General features: G+C 36.4%; 1 protein-coding gene across 1 annotated transcript in view; it reads right to left on the reverse strand.

Annotated features, from left to right (window-relative positions):
- Positions 1-17,473, reverse strand: part of LOC110286876 (melanoma-associated antigen B18) — a 413,915-nt gene that overhangs the window by 339,122 nt on the left and 57,320 nt on the right. Inside the window, exon 3 of the mRNA XM_021153512.1 lies at positions 11,146-11,232. The gene's annotated coding sequence lies outside the window, so the exon portion shown is untranslated. The remainder of the gene's footprint in view (positions 1-11,145; positions 11,233-17,473) is intronic.

A 17,473-nucleotide genomic window follows, 5' to 3' on the forward strand; every position in this document is an offset into this window, starting at 1 on the left:
TATGGGGGACTATAGTCCCGGTACTTGCGGTGACTCTTCTCACTGGGGCTGAAATCTGAGTCATCTGAGAAGTCCGAGAAGTCATCGCTGGAGGAAGCATGGCGTTTGTGCTTAGATTTCCGCCTTTTCTTCGACCGCCTCTTTTCCTTCTCCCGCTCCTTCTTCCACTTCCGCTTCAGCCTCCTGTGAGACTTCTCCTCGTCAGAGTCGCTGTGGTGCTTCTCCCTCTTCTCTTTCCGACTCCTCTCTTGCCCTGCAGGGTGATCCTGGACCTCCTCAGCCCCGTCGTCTTCCAGTTCACCTTCTTCCAACTCACCATCTTCTCTAAAGGACCAAGGGTGGTCGTGGGGGTGGGGCTAGGGAAGGCCCGGAGAGCCGGAAATAGCCGAAGCGCTTCGGGATGGGAGAACCCCCCCCCCCCGAGCGGGGGAGGCGAGAGCGAAGACTCATTCTTGCTGATATATAATCAGTCTACTCTTTGTGAATTTATTGAGAAGTCATGATAAAGAAAAATCATGGTAGATAATATACTATTCTAAATATAAACATTTAGTGAAAAAGCCATGGAGCTTTTGATTGACCTATGCATTTTATTAATATTGATATCTATATGTTCTTTCAATGTTATATAGTTAATATAAAATGCCTGATACTTTAGAAAAGTTTGCCATGTAAGAAGACATGGATAAGAAAAAAATCAGAGGTAGTGTTGGAAATGTATCAGCAGGGTCTCACTGTGTATCATTGGCTGGCCTGGAACTTGTTTTTAGATCAGGCTATCCTTGAACTCACAGAAGTCAATTTCCCTCTGCCTTCTAAGTGCTGGAATTACAGATGTGCACCACCTACCCATAATTATGTGTGTTTTTAAAAGGACATTACTGTTTACAGAAAATAGCTCTCTATATATGATGCTGAATCTCAGTTATCAACTTGATGAGACATAGAATCATTTGGAAGATGGACCTCTGTGCATGGCATGGGCTATTATTTTGACTGAGCTAATTGAGGGGGGATTCTGTACAATATAAAAATAAAGTTGGCTAAACACAAGCATTTATTGTTCTCTGATTATTGACTATGGGTGTAAGTGAGTAACTGCCTTGAGTTCTTGTTCCTCTAATATGGAAATATTTCAGAAAAAAATCACCTAGAAATAATGTGTGCAGTGATCAACTGTACTTTGAACTCTGAGACAAAATAAATCCCTTTTCCTTTCATTTTCTTTTGTCAGTGTATTTTATCACAGCAAAGGGGAAAGAAATGAAGACAATATCCTAAACGATTTCTTTAGAGAGCAACTGATACAAAATTACCCAGCTGTTTCTATTGTTTCATCATCTAAAGAGCCTACAAATTCAACCAATCACAGATTGAAAACATACAAGTAAAATGAGTCTACAGAGATGTCTCAGTTGGTAAAAGCATCCTTACTGCTCTTACATAGGACTGGGGTTTGGTTCTTCATGCCTACATGTCAGCTTATACCTGTAACTCTAGTTCCAGGAACTCTCATAACCTCTTCTGACCTCCACAAGTATCAGGCAAACACATCGTACACATACAAACATAAAGGCAAAACACTCATGCCTGTAAAATAAAAATTTTACTCATGTATATAAAATAAAAATATTCATTTTAATTTATTCTTATTTTATCTTACTTTTATTAATTACTTTATTTACATTTCACATGTTGTTCCCCTTCACAGTCTCCTCTCTGAAATAAAATATTCAAGAAAATCCTTAAAAATAGAGAATAACAAGTGGATGCTCACAGTCAGCTATTGGATGGATCACAAGGCCCCCAATGGAGGAGCTAGAGAAAGCACCCAAGGAGCTAAAGAGGTCTGCAACCCTATAGGTGGAACAACAATATGAATCAACCAGTACCCCCGGAGCTTGTGTCTCTAGCTGCATATATATCAGAAGATGGCCTAGTCGGCCATCAATGGAAAGAGAGGCCCATTGGTCTTGCAAACTTTACATGCCTCAGTACAGGGGAACGCCAGGGCCAAGAAGTAGGAGTGGGTGGGTAGGGGAGTGGGGGTGGAGGGTATGGGGGACTTGTGGGATAGCACTGGAAATGTAAATGAAGAAAATACCTAATAAAAAAACAAAAACAAAAAACAAAAAAATATAGAATAACAATTATTTACATAAGATGTATATTATGATTTGTGTCTTGAGTAATCTAGAGAAGAATTAACATTAATGGGAAGATTTTATAGATTATATGCAAAAGTTATGTTATTTTATATAGGGATATTCATCATATGAGAATGTTGGTAGTTATTAAAGACTTGAAAACAAAACCACATTGATGCCAAAGTATTACACATTCCAAAATTTCAGTGTCCATAATTACAGTTTTATTGGAATATAGCTATATTCATCCACTTGTAACTTGAATAGTTGAAACAGAGACCTTATTTGTGTCCAGCATATAGATAGAGACATATACATCTATATGCATTTACATAGTCATCTTTTGGCGGTTTTCCTCTGTTCTGTACATTAACAGTCTATAGAAACCTAAAGAGTTTAGAACTAAAATGGCGTTTTGTTCCCAGTGCTGCTTTAAACTGATTGATTCATGCTTTAAAATGATCTTCCTGAAAATACATGAAAACAGGAATTCTAAGGATAAACAAAACATATGGGTTGTATATGTCAGTTAGTTAATAATTATTTATTCAACAGGTTTTTTAAAAATTAGTACTATAAAAAGTGTTTTGTAAATGCCAAGAGGACAGCTACCCCCACCCCCTCACACACACACACACACACACACACACACACACACACAAAGTCAGGATGGCTTTCACTTAAAATCTTGCCTCCAGATAAAATATAGTTTTAGGAGAAAGTAAGAGAGAGAGTGGATGAGGAGTGAGAAGAAAGCAAAATAGCAAAGAGACAGAGAAGAAAAGGAGGGAGGGAGGGAGGGAGGAAGAGAAGGAGCAAGGGAGGGAGGGAGGGAGAGAGAGCCCAATCTCCATAAATAATTTACTGCTAGATTATAAACGATAGAGAAGCACAGTATGAAAGTCAAAGAGAGTCTTTAGATGCCATAAAGCCACTGAAAAGTGCACTTGCTGCAGCAAGTCTTACTGTGAGCTTTGATGTGCTGGGAAAGAACTACTAAGGTGAGGTTATCAGTTAACAGAAAACAATTTCCCTCATGTGGAGAAGTAGATTCACTGCTGTGCATCTTACACAGGTAAATGGCAATTTAAAAACAGAGTTACATAATGTGAGCTAGCTGAGAGAATGAATCGTGGATTCTCCTTCTGATGACTAGAGCTAAAGCAAAATGCATCATGGACAATTCAGCCCAGATAATTCTTGTGTAGAGTTGCCATATATAATTAAGAATGATTCGTGGCTAAAACTCACTGGGTCCCAGTAAGAATCCCTATGATGGCATACCTGCTAGGTCAATTAAAATATACTCAGGTATTGTCACATGTTCCTCAGGGAAGTAAAATCATGCTCTATTTAGAATTACTGGTTTAATGGAAAGATGACAGGCATGGTGAAATTATAGCACTCAAGAAGCTAAGGTAAGAAGATTGTGAGGTCAACACTAGCCCACATTATGTAGAAAGATCCATGGAAGCTTAATTACAAGGTGAGACCCTGCCTTGATTTAAAAATAAAATTAAATTAAATTAAAATGATGTCAAACATTACAAATCCATATGGTGGCATTATTTACACATCTAATTGTATGTTAGTACAATTTGCTTTCTTTGTAGATCCAAAAGTGAATCCTAAGGAACACCACTTGTTATCTCTCACAGGTTTTCTGAACAAATCCCCTACCACCAAGCAAAGTGAGCCAAGTAGGCCTGGATTCTATTTCTGATCACATAGAGTTCAGAAAATATGACATGAATGCAGCAAATAACAAGATGAATTACAGACAGGTGTCTAAACGCTTGTGATTATTTTTCCTGTTACGATTTTGACAAACATTGTATGCAAAATAGTTTTCTAGGATGAAATGGTAGAAAAACCTAATAAAGTCCAACTCTTTATTAATATTGAATCCAGGCAACTATTCAAATCACAAAGCCCTGCTGGGAAGAATATATACTCACACTCATAAACAATGCATAAATGAGGCAGATTTGAGAGGAACAAAATTTGAAATTCTGATTAAAATATGCTAGGAGCAAGCAAAACCACAGAAGAATGTAATTGAACACAAATGCTTCTACTCTGTCACGTCTCCCAAATGTGTTTGATGAAAGGCCTGTTATTTTAAAGTGCTAGTCTGTAGATCTTTATCTATTCTGTGGTTGTAGGGTTATATATAGAATATGTATGAATACAATTTGATTGTTAACATTTTAAACTGTGCTACAACCTTCTTCTCACCAAGGCCAGAACCTGCAAGTCAAATGAATGACAGAACTAATGCGCCTAACAAGATACTGTCTTGTATTGCTTCATAAAGCTTTCAACTAATAACTCATTAATGTCTGATATAAATTTATTGACCTATATTGAGATGCACAGCAGGTTGATTGTATTGACTGAATTCAAATGAGTCCATTGGAACATGTTGGTCAATAAATGTTGATCCAAATTATAAAGATCAGCAGGGTCGAGTGTAATGAAGCTTGTGATAAGCTATATGCTATGTCTTTTGTTAAGGAGCATTGCCAGTAAGAATAGAAATAAAGCTTTAATAGCATATTACTGTTGATATTTACTTGCAAAAAAACATTAAATGAATACATAGATGCAATCAAGGATATGCTGATATAGCACTTAGCAATAAGAGTATTAACTTATTTCAGAATGTTTTGAACTACCAAAATAATGAAACTGTATTGTATAGATCCTGTTGACAGCAACATCTAATCTGATTGGTGGATACTACCAACAATGAAGTTAATTCACTCCCAATTTGGAGAAAGAAAAAGACCTCTTTTTTTTTTTCAGTTTTTTTAAATTAGATATTTTCTTTATTTACATTTCAAATGTTATTCCCTTTCCTGTTTTCTTCTGGTTTCTAGATAGGGTTTTTTTTTGGATGAGAAAAAGACCTCTTAATTTACAGAGGTGAATAATTGTTTGACTATTTAAATTTCACAGCGAATGAGACAGTGAACAAGTAAAACATGAATTCCAATGATGGGAAATAATTATTATAATCATTGTTCGGCTTATTTAGTACAATTGTACGAGGTAAGGTTATTATTCCCATTTTATACATAGTAAAATTAAGGCATAACCATGTAATACCACCTTGTTAGTTAATAGTGAATATGGAATACAAAATCACACAAATCTGGATTCAAAATATAGAGTCTCAAGAAGTACACTATACTAAGAGTTCCAAGAAGGAATTAGACGTCTCAGGACTTGGAAGGTATTTCTAGTAAAGAGATAAGACATCATAAAAGCTAACAGAAGAAATATGATGCATTTGAGTAAGGAGAAGTAATCCCTGGTGGCAAGAGTCCAAACTTTTAATCCCAGCACACAGAAGTTAGAGGCCAGAAAATGACAAGTTTAAGGCCAATCTGAGCCACCTAGCAAATTCAAGGCTAGCCTGCCCCAAAATGAAGAAACAAAAATGAAGATAAAGAAAAAAAAAACAGAAAGTGAAAAAGAAAACAAAGGACATTTCAAAGACTTTTTAAAAACTGGTTTATAGGCCCTTGGTCCTGTGAAGTTTCTATGTCCCAGTGTAGGGAAATGCCAGGACAGGGAAGTGGGAGTGGATGGGTTGGTGAGCAGAGGGGAGGGGGATGGAATATGGGGTTTTTGGAGGGGAAACCAGGGAAGGGGATAACATTTGAAATGTAAATAAAGATATTAAAAAGTAAAGAAAAACTAGCTCATTATCATAGAATTTTATAGCTGTTTGTACTTCCAACACTATAAGGGCAAGTAATTTTTGTGGTATATCATCTCTATGCAATCAGAGAAAAGGAGGAAAACATCTCAACTTCTTTCAAAACCCAGCTTTTTGCAAAGCTTCCCAAGCTTTGCAAAAGTAATACATATAAAATCATACACTCATATATAATGTACCCCAATAAATCAGTATCAGTTGACTCAGTAAAAACTCCCTCAATCAGTTACCAAGTCAGGTCTAAACTAGCATCATATTAAAGCAAACATTGACTTTATAAGAAAGATCCTCCAAAACAATTCTAGGAATTAAAGAATTGTGCAATATGATTGTCCAGAAGAAACTATCTATATTTGCACATAAATACCAAAACAACAGTAAATATAGGTACCTATTTCTGATAGAAAAAAGACATAAGAACAAGAAAAGCAGCAAAAGAATTTCTATATATTAGATTTTTTTCAATATTACAATTATTTGCAAAAATATCTATTGGTAAAACTATTTACCTATAGATAGATATGTGTATACATGCATATATATGTGTAGAGAGATAGATATGTCAATGGACACTAGAAAGATGGTTTAGTGGTAGAAAGCATGTGTTACTCTTTTAGAAGGCCCAGGTACATTTTGCAGTACCCACAGTGTGGCTAACAACTGTTTGTAACTTCATTTCCAAGGGATCTCCTGCCCTTGTTTGGCCTCTGCAGGCACCAGTATGCACTTGGTACACATATAAACATACAGACAAAAATCTGTATGTGTAAAGTAGGAATAAGTAAATATATTTTTAGACAAGGTCTTTCCATGTGGCCCTGGGTATTCTGGAACTTCTTACATAGACCGGGGTAGCCTTGCACTCACATAGATTCACCTGTCTCTGGCTCCCAAGCACTATGATTAAAGGCATGTACCTCCATACTAAGCTAAATAAAGCTTTTAAAAGAAAATTATTTTCTAACCTCTACATGCTTAAAATTGTGTATACATGCATGTGTGCATATGCATATACACATGAAATTTTATGAAATTAAATATAAAATTGAGTAAGTTATCATTTTGTTATACTTTCCATGCAAACCAACAGTAAGCAGCTATGAAATATAATGGACAAAGTATCAACTTACAGTAGCAAAAAGAGCAAGTGTGTGTGTGTGTGTGTGTGCACATGAACTTATGTGTATTTATGCAAAACAGTATATGTTGAATAGGTATAATACTCAATACACATATTCGTATCTTTGTATCATACCTACAATGGTGATGCATCTAAATGTTCACATTAACTGATTTTATACTTGTGCAATGCTAAGTCATGCTCCCCATTACCTGTATACATTTAATATTTTCTTTTTATTCAAGACCCATATGAAATCTACTATATCCCCACATGTATTTCATTGTACTTACTTTATTTCTGGTAGCTAAAACTTCCCCTATATCAGTTAAGTCTACTTATATAACCCATGGAGAATGTAATGCTGGTTAATTGGGTGCTTCCTCTGGAAAACATGCCACCATGATTTGAGATTATCATTGTCCTAAAAGAGTAATTGTCATCACAGAAGTAGTCACTAAATCTATGCAGAGGATAAGAAAATTGACAGTCTTTCTGAGTTTGAGGCCAGCCTAGTCTACAGAGTGAGTTCCAGGACAGCCAGAACTACAAAGAGAAACCCTGTCTCAAAAAAACCCAAAAAAGAAAAAGAAAAACAAACAAACAAACAAACAAACCAAGAAAATTGACAGTCAAGGTTTTGCTAACTAAGAAGAGAAACGAAATGGCCCACAAAGGTTTTCATGCTTCCTAAGCCATTGTTTCATAAGATGCAACAGGCCTGAAACCCATCTTACAGTTAGCTGCTCCCTTCCACCACTGCACATCTGGGGAAAAGTTACACATTTACTAACGCAGTGCTAATGAGGCCCACAGAGATAATGGGAATGAAGATACCTTATCTGGTTCCCAGGAAAAATAAGGTACAATCCACCATGGTAGATACCGGTCTAGATTGCTGTCTGTTGCTATGATAAACTGTATGACCAAGAGCACTTGCGAAGGAAAGGGTTTATTTAGTTCAGGTTTCACTTCCAGGTAACAATACATCATTGAGGAAAGCCAGGGCAGGAGCTCACATCAGGAACCCAGAGGCAGAAAAAGAACAGGAGATCACAAAGGAATACTACTTCCTGGCTGGCTCACCTGGCTCATGCTCAACTAGCATTCTTATACATCCCAGGACCATCTGCCTGGGGATGGGGCCATGTGTGGTGGGCTTGGCCTTCCCCCATCAATTATCAAAAAAAAAAAAAAAAAAAAAGACAATCCCTCACAGATATGGTCATAGGCCAATCTAATCTGGGAAATCCCCCAATTTAGACTTCTTCTGATAACTCTGTACTGTGTCAAATTGACAGCTGAAGCTAATTAGGACAGATACCAGTGTAGGTCCCATGATTGGTGACACCGAGTACCAACCTCCACCTCTTGTCATTGCCAAGTCACTACCCATCCCATCACCATCAAAACTATACAACTTATGGAATTGAAGGAGGAGTAAGTTCATCTTAATTAGATGTATTTAAATTTTAAATAACTATGTATCAAGCATTCACTACATATTTCTTTCCTATCACTGGAAAGATCTTTAAAGTGAAAAGGAAAAGCACTACCAGGAAAAATACAGTCAATGTTTTGTCTCCATAAAGACGGGACCTGAAAATATATCTGCTGAAGACAAGTCTCACTCTGTGCACAGAGAATGCATGTGATGGCTCAAAGGTGCTTCCAAGGAGTGCATTTTGGCTCAGATTTATAAAAGTTCACATGGAGTACTCCACAGGGAATAGCAGGGGAAAACACTTTACTGTCATTCTTGAGGAGATGGGAGAGACTGATCCCTTTTGTGATCTACCATTATGTGCAATATGTGACCATGCAATTATGAACCATGGCATTTCAAATCTGCTAGTCCCTAGGTCACCCACATCCACAGGTAGAGGAAATAGGAGAAGTTAGCAGCAGCAGTCTCAAATCAATAGCTGGACACTCAGAGCTAATAGTAATAGAAAACATGTATGCTGCAGGTGCCTGACAACCAGAGCATCCTGCTGAGGATGATGGCAAATCATTTTGACAAATTATAAGTCAGATATAAAAGTTTACTTCCAGCCTGATTAATTTTCTCTGATCTCTCTTAGGATATTAAAGCACAATTGTATTACATAAAATATGAATTCCCTTAAAGCCACTTATCAGTCTAAATACTGAACTGCATAGTCCCTCTAATTGTTTTCTAATGAATTGATTTATTTATTTTTCTTGATACAGGCCCTTGTGTAACCCCAGTTGGCCTCTAACTAGTTATATAGCTGAGGCTGGCCTTGATTTCCTGTTCCCACTGCCTCTCACCACCCATGTAGTGGGATAACAGGTGTGCATTACCATTCTAAGCTGTAATAAAGAGTATGAATGGACTTAGGATATCTTTATTTCCAGTCACTCACAGATGAATTTATCATAGATCTCTTCCAAAAAATAAGTAAACCTCAAATTCTAGGGCTAATGTCTTAACAAGTAGGTAAGAAAGTGAACACTTCCTCTAGATAAGGAGTTTTGAGACAAGGCTAGTGTGATTAACTTAAATGTGAATACTAATGCTGGCCCATATTCTACTTCTGAGGGTTACTCCTACAGAAGGCAGGTGGTTTATTACAACTTGTAGAGGATTCCTGGAAAGCTTACTTTTTCTCTGGGAATTTTAACTCAGAGACAAAAATTTTGGACAAAAGTTTCCTATTTATTCAACATGCACTGCCAGGTAAATTGGAAGCTTCATAGCTGGCTGAACATGGAAGTCAAACAGCTGTTACACTTGTTTCTATCTCCAAGCTGGTTCAATTCCAGTTCAATCTGTCAAGGTCTAGGGAAAAAAAAATGAGGTTTTTCCCAGACAACCAGATCCAGGCCTGATAGAAATTTACATCTGCAAGTGCATTCCTTCAGCCGACCCTGAAAGATGCACCTGATTAAGTTTCCAGAAACTACAGAATTATGGTGATTCCAGAAGCCTTATTGACTGAAACTGCTTAACTTCTACTCCCAAGATAATTCACTCGGTCCCAAAGCAGTAAAAATGAGTGTGTAACTCACTCTCCCTTCCTAGAAGAATACTGCTCCACTGGGAAATCTTCCAGTATCCAAAGCAGCAGAAAGACAGTACAAATATTTAACAGCTCAATTTTAGTAAAACCCTTGGTTGTCTTTGCCAGTCACATGACAGTGTTGTACACACAACATTGAAATGCTGCCTAGGAACCCACTCCCCCACTGACTTGGATCCTACAGACTCTACATTCAGAGCAGAAGATAATCCATTCATATGCACCCAACCATCATGAAAAGAAAGTTCCTCTTTTCCAGCATAATCTTGTGACAGGAAATGATGCCCATCAAAGAGCAATTTCTGATATCGTGGTTGACTGATCACTCCACAATAAGAAATGTAGCCTCTTTGCAACCCCTTATGGAGTATCTTGTTTTGATTTGTTTTGTTTTATTTTTTAATACTAAAGATGCTTTGTTGAAATGCTAAGGTACTGGTTGTCAACATAGAACCTACCTGATAAGACAATTGAAAAAATCTGGTAAATGACTGGTACAACATATTGCTCTACTGCAATGCAACCAGTTTTTCACATAGGTGCACAATAAAATCTTTGGCTTTGAAGCAACTCTATCATTGGTTAACAGCCAGGCCTAAAACCTAGCATACACCCACTTTTGTTGTCTGATTCTAAGTAGTTGCTTTGAGAATCATATATCTAATCAAGTTATATTTCATTTGTGACAAACATTTTAAACATTCTTTTCATTGATATGACCTCAATTTGTAGATTGTTTGAAATATCCTTGTATAGTATAAACAACCTAGAACTACTCTTGGTTCCCTGAGAATTAGAGATTATACAGTATTAATTAGTATTAGAGACAATACAAAAGATATATTGTAAAAATCTCTCTCATGGGGAAGTACCTATACTGCTATCACCAAGGTAAATAATATATTTGAGACAATGTTACAGGCCACCAGACAGACCCAGCTTCCATCCTAGGAGATTCCACACAACCTGTATCCATCTCTACATGACATGTATTTGATCATCAATTGAAGGCACATACCATGACTACACAGATCTATTGTCCCTCAGTATGATTTTTCGTTATGTTTTTTTGCTTGTTCCCAGGCCAGGATAGTATCTACTTACAAGTTGTCTCAGTTATTTCCTTCTGCTGGACCAGTCACTTCCACAGATGCCTTTTCACTGCCACAGCAAAAGCAAACAGCACAACACCTGGAAAAGAAGACCTAAGCATCAACCAATTTCTCAAGTATAGAAAATTTATTATTTTTATAATGATGCCATACAAATATTACAAATAGAGTGACTAAAACACAAAAATTCCATTGTCTCAGTGTTTTGCAGACTAAAAGAAATAGATTATAGACCTAAATTCATGTAGACATTTAATTTAAAACAATGTAGAACTGGTGCCAATATCAAAACTTTACCCCTATGTTATAGTTTCCTTCAGGTAGGAAGATGCTCTGCAGTCTACCAAAAGAGAACTGTGGACACCAACCCAGTTACAGACCCTTTGACCTACAATCTGTCCTCTCTGCAAGATGTACTGGGGCAATGGTGGCACAGAACTTGTGGGAGTATCCAATCAATGTCTGATTTGACTTATGGCCCACTAGGTGATGTGGAACCCATATCCAACACTTCTTGGGTGACGAAGAACAAGAGACTAGATAGTACAGGGACCTAGTATAAAACCCTATACTACTGGTCTTTTTTTTTTTTAAGCAGGATTAAAATTACTCCTAATGATATTCTGCTATATTAGATCAGTGCCTTATTTAGCCATTCAACCATCATCAGAAAAGCTTCTTCCATAAGCAGATGGGAACAAATACAGATACCCACAGACAGATATTATACAGAGAGACAGGGGACTTGAAACACACAGCTATAAATAAGATATCTCCATCAAATCCCTGGCCTTAGGATTCTGGTAACCCTACAAGAGGAGGAAGGAAGCATACAAATCCAGAGTGGACCCCCAGAAGAATAAGGCATCAACTAAGCAAGGCACATATGAGCTCACAGAGATGGAAGCGGCATAGGCCCTACATGGGTCAGCAGTAGGTCCTCTACATATATATTATAGATTTCAACTTTCTATGTTTATGGATTCCTGACAAGTGAGTTTCTAACTTTTGTGCCTGATCTTGGGACTCTTTTTCTCCTATGGGTTGCCATGTCCAACTTTGATATAAACTTCTTCATCCTATTGTGTTTTATTTTGTCCTGTTTTGTTGTTATCCATTAGAAACCTTTTTTGTTATTTTATACTAAAAGACAGAGTGAATATGAAGGGATTCAGAGGAAGAGGAACTGAGAGGAGTAGAGGTAGGGGAACTATAATCAGGATATATTATATGAGAAAAGAACCTATTTTAAGTAAAAGGGAGAAAGGGGAGAAGTTACATGCCAGTATCTCTGATGGAACAAAGATGCAAAAATTCTCAATAAAACATAAACAAACAACAAAAAGAAGGTAGCCATTTCAAGAGAAAAAATAAAGGCACTTTAAATAGGCTCTGTTTATAGAACATATTTACTTAATAACCAACAAACTGTATCCCTAAAATACTAGTTATCTTTCAATTTTTAAATAAGGTTTAGGCATGTTTAAACCATAGCCCATGGGCTACATGCTTCTGAGGATAGCTATGAATGTGACTAACAAATATAAAATCATAGACTTGCTAAAAGCATTGAGACATGTGGGGTGTTTTGTAACGCAGTTACATGGTTATTGAGTATGAACTTTATAGATAAAAATGTTATTCCATGACATTGAAATATTAGATACACATGGTGTATAGAATTATTATATTTTATAAATAAATGTCAAAATATATAAGTAGTTTTCTAAGTAATGCTATAAAATCTTGTATTCCAAAGCCATTTCAAACTGAGCACAGTTGCTGGGGTATAAGAGTTAAAAGCTGAGGGCTCAATGGCAGGCAATATATCTTTACTTTCTGATATGTTCCTCCCATAAATATTACTTGGACTTTAAGTTCTGGAAACATTGTCTCCATTCTTAAATTATTGGCAACTATTTGATATTTGGTTGTCCTTTTTTCTCCCCAGCTATTACCCTAAGTTCTGCCCTCTTTGGAGTCATATCGTCTTAGTTTAGATCCCTACTCTAACACAGAAGACTCAACTCTGGGTAAATCATTTTCTCTCTTTGAACCTCAGTGGCTATCACTCTTGATTAATACCCTCACTTCCATCCTAAATGTTGGACTTAACTAGATAGCCTAGAGTCTATATTTTTAAAGGATTTTTCAAAGATTTATTTCCAAGAAGAAATGATGAGCGTTCATCTTTTGTCACTATTTGGCAACTGCCCTCTTCTAGCCATGAAATATATTCTCATGTGAAATAATATTTTTTTTTGCACAGGAGTAATAATGAAACCACTATCTTTTATGTACCATCAATTCAAGAATACTGTATACCAGAATCTAGATTTTATTTAGGTCTCTGGTTACTAAGAAGCACAATGAAGTTGAGAGTATAAGTATTTTTTAAAGCTTCACTAACGTCCTTGAAGAAACATATCAGGATTGGGGCTTCCAGCCACCTTCTCCAATTCTACACATAAATTTGTTTTTCAGCCTCCTTGGATGTCAGAGTGGAATTCATGCTCTCTAGCCACTCAGTCCCTATTTACTACCTAGCTCTGCTTTCCTGATTATTTCAGTTTTATGTTCATCTTGAACTGAGGATTTTGACAATTACACCACCCAACTGGATATGATTTTTGAACATTAATCAAGTTTATGCTTCCAAAATATTCCAAGTGTAATGTTTTCATAAATTTTGAGAACAATTCCATTGTTTCAGCTAAACAACACATACATAGTTCTAAAATTAAAAATATTGAAGAAAATGTTTATTTTTAGCCTGAAATGCTTTTAATTTTAGATATTATTAATATTTACATTATTCATATAAGAATAAACACTGTCTGTGGTTCCCCAAAACAATCATCTGTAATCCAAATAACTTAAATATCTATTAAGGCCAAACAAACTTCCACTTATATATTTTTGATTACATATCTCATAATGATTTTCAGAGCATATGCATATGACAATGTAGTTTTTTGGAAGGTTAGCTATAAAAGTTTAATTCAAATGAACCCTTATTCAAAGGAACTTTCTAATAAAGATTTATTTTATGTATACTTATCAGAGTGCAAATTAGATTATTTTCCATACTCTTTCCATTCTTGCAATGTGTACTTATTGGATAAATGGCAAGACATTAGATGAGATTATTTATATTCATTTTAATAAAGTAGAATAAAGACAAAGCTAGTAATGTTTCTCAGGCAGCAGAATCTCATTGTGAAAGGTCACCCAAAACTCAATGACAAATTCATATACATTCTACCTCAATGACATGGAAATATAATGCTTGTGGAAATGTTAGGATGGTTATGTGCATTTCTTTATCTGTGTTTATGTATCTGTATCACTACCTTGACCTTCCATGTAGAGTTAGAGGAGAAAAATATAGTGAAAAAAAGCATTGTATGTTCTATATTCCAATATAAAATTACCCACACTGACATGCCAATGTCACACTAACAGTTTTTCAAATGAAATGAGTGAATGACCAATTATATGGAGAAAATTATATTCTTTTTTCTGTCTCATACAGATGAATAAGGAGAATGGAGAGAAATAATGAGTTGGGAGAACAAAGCTTATTGTCCTACCCTATATAATCCTAGCATTGGTGAAGTTGGGCTCTGAGCATTTGGAAAGTGGGAGAGATGGGAAGTAGACAAGAGAAGCTTCCGTTTTCTGAGAATTACTCTACTTAAGGAGTAAATATGCACACCCATAAGCTCCATATGATATCTCACTTGTTAATTTAAACTACACAAACAATTTTTGGAAGCCTACATTTGCAAACTCAAGTGTTCAGAATCAATGTGTTAAAAATAAAAGAGAATTTCATCATTCTGAACCTCAGGTACTTATGTGCTTAAAGAAGTCTTACTCCGGTTGTTCATGGAGATTTTCTTTTAACCCATTTATAGTGGTCTTGTAGGAAGAAGGTATTTATGTTACTTTTGGGTCTGACACTTCATACTAGCAACTGACTCTAATCTTTGTAGGGAAGTACAGTTCCTGTTTTTGTTTGTTTGATTATCTGGTTTGGTTTGAGACACCCTCTTGGCCTGGTATCACAGATTATCCTGGTAATCATTATGTAGCTTAGACTGGTCTCCAATTCAGTGATCCTCCTGCCTCAGACTTCAAGTGCTAGAGTTTTGGGCGTGAGCCATCTCACCTGGCTGGAGGTTTTTCCTTTTGTTTACTTTCTTTTGCTGCACCTAGATATTTTTTGAGCCTCATTATAACATCTCTATGTATTTTACCACTATCTCTACATACTCTTTGCACTTCATACCTTGTCTTCTAAGTCCTCCAAACATTCAAAGTATTTTAATAACTAATAATTTCTAAAATTCTTTCCTTGTTCTACCTAAAGAATTAATTGTAAAATGGTTTTAAACTCAAAATTCTATTGAAAACAAACGCTTTAATTGACATTTCTAACAATTCTATTTAACTCAAATGTATATTGAGATTATGCTGTGCACCATGCATCTGGTTTATAAAGCTCAATAAAACATGACTTCACCTTGAAATGGTTTATCATTTTCCTGGTGAATTTAAAAGACAATTATCAGGATAGAAAAAATATGTGGAATTCAAAGCTTTGAAACGAACCCTATAAACTACTAGTTATTCTTAAGGTACTGTCACCATTACCTAAGAGAATCAGCTTAAAGAGATGAACTTTTCTCAATTTTAGGGAGCTTCATTTATGGTTGTTTGGTCCTATTGGCTTGGCAAAGCATCATGGCAGCCAGAGTATGTGGCAGAAGAGAGCTGTTCACTGTATGGCTAACCAGACAGCAGAGAAAAAAGAATGCCAAGGCCCAAAGCTTACTTTCTCCTTTATCCCCCCCCCCTTTTTTTTTAGCAGACTTAATTCTTTTATTTTTCTTGTACAAAATCCTTATGTAGTAGCCACAGATGGAGCCTGGGTCCTCTGAACAGAGACTCTGGTGTGGGTTTTCACAAGATGATCAGTGAATTCCTGATAAGGAGACTTGGTGAAGACAGTCTCTTTCCAGAGGTAGGGGGTCAGGTAGCTGTAAGTCTTGGAGATGGCATCAAAGGTGGCCTTAGCAAAGTTGCCCAGGGTGGCAGTGCAGCCTCTGGCTGAAGTGTAGCACCTAGACCTTAACATGGTGCTTCCTGTTGATGCCTGTCCCCTCGCATAGTTGTAGCCATTTTGATCCATGCCAGCCAGCTATTTAATATTGTTGCTGTAATAAGCCTTCCAGTCATTGACACAGAAAAATAACTTAACTCAGAGCAGGGTCATGCTAGCTACATACCCTGTATGCTGATATGCTCTGTATGCTCTGAGGTTTGTTAATCATAAGAAATTCCACAAAGCTTTACTTTGGACCCATCAAATTAAAGGTCCATATGAACTGTTATGTCTAAAATGGCTTGAGTCAGTTCCAACAACCAGACAGCACTTCCAGCAACTGCATTTGAACTCATTGTGACTTTTGCAATTTTAGCCTTTTATAGACTATCCCTGAGAAATGTCTAATGCACAGCTTTTGGCTCTTAAGCCTGAGCTGTTGCTCTGATCAATCTGTCTTGGAGTTTGTATTCAAAAAACCATCTGTTTAATTGATATTGGTGTTAATGTGGTTTGTGGGATTACTACTGGACCCCAACAATTCCCACATAAAGGATGGGACTTCCCCTCTACGTTGATATTCCAGAAATGCCATCACAGATACATCCAGAATTCTACAAAGATCTTTTTTGTTTGGTTGGGGTTTTTTTGGTTGGTTGGTTGATTGGTTTTGGTATTTATTTGTTTGGTTTTTTTGTTTTTGTTTGTTTTGTTTTTAATACATGGTTTCTCTGTGTAATCATTGTCTTGGAACTCACTCTTTAGACTCTTTAGACCAGAATAGCTTCAAACTCAGAGATATGCCTGTCTCTGCCTCCAAGTGATAAGATACGAAAGGTATGTTTCACCACTGCCCAACTAAAAGAAGTATTATTTTTTACATTTATTTTTTGGTTTTTTGAGACAGGGTTTCTCTGTATGACAGCCCTAGATGTCTTGGAGCTTGCTTTGCAGACCAGGTTTACTTGGAACTCACAAAACCCCACCTCCCTCGGCAGGAATTAAAGACATGTGCCACCACACCCAAATTGTAGGCAGTTCTTAAATCAATCAAATTTAAGCATTATGTAAGTAAAGAAATTACAAACCTAAACTACTAATCAATGTATATTATAAAACTAATCATTAAATAATATTCCTGTATTACATGTCTTGTTAGATCCTAACAGGCAAAGTAATAACTATATGTTTTCTTTTCTTTTCTTTTTTT

This window comes from Mus caroli, chromosome X (genome assembly GCF_900094665.2).
Source record: "Mus caroli chromosome X, CAROLI_EIJ_v1.1, whole genome shotgun sequence".
Lineage (NCBI taxonomy): Eukaryota > Metazoa > Chordata > Mammalia > Rodentia > Muridae > Mus > Mus caroli.